Raw genomic sequence first — 4538 nt, forward strand, 5'->3', positions numbered from 1 at the left:
AACATAAGGGTAAGAGTTGGGGTTTCAATGTAGAATTACATGACTATAGAACTTTAAATCTAAATGTGGCCTTAGAGGGCCTCTAATCCAACCCCCTCATTTTAAAGATGAGAAAACTGAGGTCCTAATCAGTTCTGAGACTAACCAAAGCTCGCACGAATATTAAGTGTCTCCAAAGCCAGTGCTGAGAATACAACAGAATCCTGTTTACTGGAGAACAGAGCTTCGGACTAGGAGTCAAGAGCCTGAGCTCTGGTTCCAGTTCTGCCACTGAGTCCTTCTGCCCTTGAGGACCTAGAGGGCCACATGTGGTCCTGAGGCTACAGGTTCCCTGGCCTGATGATACCTACAGACTCCTTTTCAGAACATAAATAGAGCTATCAAAAATATTTTTAAAAAACAAGTTCAGGGCTTTCCTATCAGCTGAGGTGCCTGTGAGGAGAGCTCTAAGCAGCCATGGCGGCCAGTCAAAATGGCGTGGGTCTGAAGCCCCATTTCCACAAAGACTGGCAAAGACGAGTTGCTACATGGTTTAACTAGCCAACCAGGAAGATCAGAAGGCGAAAGGCTCATCAAGCAAAAGCCCGCCAAATGGCTCCTCGCCCTGCATCTGGTCCTATCTGGCCCATCATGAGGTGCCCTCCTATCTGATACCACACCAAAGTACGTGCTGGTAGAGGATTCAGCCTGAAAGAGCTTCGGGTGGCTGGTATCCATAAAAAAGTGGCATGGATCATTGGGATCTCCATGGACCCTCATTCCCAAAATAAGTCTACAGAGTCTCTCCAGGCCAATGTGCATGGTTGAAAGAATATCATTGCAAACTAAGCCTCTTCCCAAGGAAACCATCTGCACCCAAGAAGGGAGATAGCTGTGCTGAAAAACTCAAGCTAGCAACACAGCTTACAGGACCAGTTACGTCCATCGGAAATGTCTACCAGAAGGAGAAAGCTCGTGCCATTGCTGAAGACAAGAAGAACTTCAAGGCATTCGCTAGTCTTCAAATGGCCCGGGCCAATGCTCGTCTCTTTGGAATCCAGGCAAAACGAGCCAAGGAGGCTGCAGAGCAAGATGTTGAGAAGAAAAAGGAAAGAGCTTCTGAGAACTTTGAATAAAATAATTCAAAAAAAAGTTCAGGGACCTCTGGTTTAAGAATCTCTGGAGTAGAGGTTCTCTGTAGTCAAGTAAATTCAATTCAGTTTAAGCATTAGTAAATATTCTAGGTGCTGTACTAGGCACTGGGGAGGGGGAGGAAAGAAGTACAGAGAAAAAAATGAAGCTGTCCTTACCCTCCAGAAGCTTATATTCTCCTGGGAGGGGTGCGGTGCAAAGAGAGAAGTAGCTATAAGCTATCTACAACATAAATAGAAAGTAATTTGGTGGGGGAAGCCAGGCGGCCCAGTGGGCAGAGGGCTGGGCCTGGACTCATGAAGATTCGTCTTCCGAAATTCAAATCCAGCCTCAGAGTAGTTCACTAGCTGCACCCTGGGTAAGTCACTTCATCCTGTTTGCCTCAGTTTCTTGACAGACATCTGAAAAAGCAGAGAGCACAAATATGGTGGAGGGAATGGGGGGAGACGGGAAAGGGAGAGAGACAGAAAGGAGAGAGAAAGAAGAGAGGGAAATGGGGAAAAAGAGGAAAAATTTGAAGCATCTTTTTAAAAAATGAGAACAGAAGGAAGGCCAGCAGGAAGCACAGACAAGCAGATCAATTTTGAAAGCTACAGGGTGAATTATTACACAGGTGTCCCAAAAGTCTTAGTGTGGTTTTAAGCTGACACTTGGTATAATTTAAAAAGAAAAGCTAGCTGCACTTAGTAGAAATCAACAGTTCATATACAACCCTGCTTATCTCCTGTGTATATGGAAATGCCATTTTATTTTGTTTCTTAAGTTCAAAATAAGATTTAAAAAAGAGAGAGTGTGCAGAGAGTCCTATCAGTGAGAGAGATTAAAGCCTTACAGATATTCACAGACCACTAAAGAGTCATGAAGGTAACTTGTAGGTATATGATTAGCTATATTCCACTTTGATTATCTAATCAATCAGCAACTATTCATTAAGTGCCTAGCATGTCAGTCGGAGGGACAGCTAGGTGGCATAATGGATAGAACACTAGACCTGGAGTCAAGAAGACTCATCTTTGAGAATTCAAATCCGTCCTCAGATACTTACGAGCTTACTATACTATACTTACTATACTTACTAGTGACTAGGCAAGTCACTTAACCCTGTTTGCTTCAGTTTCCTCATCTGTAAGATGAACTGGAGAAAAAAATGACAAATCACGCCTGTATCTTTACCAAGCCCCAAGGGATCAAGAAGAGTCAGACAAAACTGAAAAGACAACCACAAAGATTGGTCAGTCAATGGGCCAGTCAGTTCAGCTCCTACTCCATGACAGTCACTCTGCTAAGGGCTGGAAATACAAAAATTGACAAAAGAAAGTCCTTGCCCTCCAAGACCTCACATTGTATTGGAGGAGACAACATATAGACAGTATATATTGGAGAAAATCAACAGAGAGAAGGAAACTAGCATTAATGTGGATCTGGAAAGGCTTTTTATAGAAGACGAAATTTGACAGAAGCCAGGGAATGGACGTCAGGAGGCAGAGATTAGGATTCACTGATAGAATACTGAGAGTCACTGTGCTAGGTACCAGAGATACAAAAACAAAATGAAATCATCCCTGCCTTCAAGGAACTTCTATTCTATTGTGAGAGACAAAACATACACAAAGACACACATAACTCCACACCCACACATATTTTTGTGTATATGTGTGTATAGGATATTATATACATACATATACACATATATACATATATGTGTGTATAAAACTATATATACCTATATATGTATATATATATTATATATATATATATACATAAATACAAGAAAATAGATGGGGAAAGGCACAAGCAGCTGAGGTTGGAGGAAGGATCAGGAAAGACTTTGAGTAGAGATTTTAAGGAGCCAAGAGATTCTAAGAGCTGGAAGTAAGGAAGTACATCTCAGGCATGGGAGCCCACTAAGGCAAAATCACAAAATTAGAGGAATCAGGAATAACAGGCAGTCTAGTAGGGCTAGCTAGATCATGGAATGAGGGGAGGGGAGTAGCAATGACACCTAGTGGTAATCTTTCATACAATGATTGGACTGGGAAGATGGTGGGCCCTCCTGGGCCATGGGTAACACGTGCCATTTATTGTATGAAAAAACAAAAAGCATTGTGAAAAATCTTAGGTAAGTCACCTTAGTTTACGGGTCACATGTTGGATGCCCTAGGTGTACTACTTGCTGACTATATGAAGAAAAGGTAATCTTCTCCTCTCCAAAAGAAATTGTGGTACTTAGAATTTTTCCCTTAATAAAATAGAAGCTTTCTTTTGTTTTGCCTTTATATCTTCCAGCAGCTAGTTGGAGTGTACAGTGCCTGGTACTTTAATGATTGCTTATTGAATTGAATTGGACAATGTGAGAAAGACTGTAAAGAGAAGTCAGCCTCCTGGACATGGGGCAACTCTGTTTTAAAATAGCTTATTCTGCAGCTGTCTTTTCGCAGTGTAACTTCAGGGGTCAGATGCCAAGTCTGGATGATTCAAATGCTTCCACAGGAAAATCACTTGCCTAGCTGCTACTAATAACCATCTTAGGATGAGGCAAAATCAGGAGGCAATCATTTCAGACTGTCCTTTTCACCAATTTTATTAAGGATACAAAATCATAGGATTTGGGATTAGAAGGTAACTTACATGTTATCTAGTGCAACCCACTCATTGGGAGGGTCTTATGATTCCATACATTTAAGGAACTGCTGGGGCAAAGCATTCTTCTACCCATGCCACTTAGCAACTGATGAGTTTGCTGGGGACAGTGAGAAATTGAGAGACTTTTGCAGGGTCATGGAGAAAGAAAAAGGAGGAAGAGGCAGGGCCTGAACCCAGGTCTCCCTGATTCCCATTCAGTTCTCTAGCTACTTTGCCATTTGCCTTTCTATTTGGTTTTATGGATGAGGAAACTGAGTTCCCAGAATAGAAGCGATCTCCCAAAATCACACAGATAGCAAACATCACAGCAAAAATGTGAACGCAGACCCTCTGATATCAGTGCCTTTTCCCCTCTACCATACACAGCTTCTTTAAAAAGCATATTAACTGTGAATCTTGAGAAGATGCTTTTAGTATATTTGTAGCTACTGAGTCAAGTGCGCTTTTTCAACTAGAGAATTACAGATGTGAATTGAAGTCACCAAACCCACAACAATGGATCTTGCCAAGATGAGTTTTACTTCAAAATTAAGAAAGAACTTCTATTGTTTAACAGCCAAGAAAACGGAGGAGTCTGTCTTCTCTGTAATAATACCAGTTAATGTCATACTGGCCACAAAGAGAGTCCTCTAGCCAAGTGTCGAAGCCATAAGATCTTTTCTTTAAATCTGGAAGGGGACTCAGAGGTCATCTGGTACAGATGATGAAACTGGGGCCAAGAGCAAGGGGGAAGTGATTAGCTTAAGATTACATAGCTAGTAACT

At 41.8% G+C, this 4538-nt stretch overlaps 1 pseudogene; it reads left to right on the forward strand.

The window, feature by feature from the left end:
• Positions 1-456: 456 nt before the first annotated feature.
• On the forward strand, positions 457-1115 carry LOC140512151 (large ribosomal subunit protein eL13 pseudogene; annotated as a pseudogene).
• Positions 1116-4538: the final 3423 nt, after the last annotated feature.

The sequence above is a fragment of the Notamacropus eugenii genome, chromosome 6 (genome assembly GCF_028372415.1).
Source record: "Notamacropus eugenii isolate mMacEug1 chromosome 6, mMacEug1.pri_v2, whole genome shotgun sequence".
Classification (NCBI taxonomy): Eukaryota; Metazoa; Chordata; class Mammalia; order Diprotodontia; family Macropodidae; genus Notamacropus; species Notamacropus eugenii.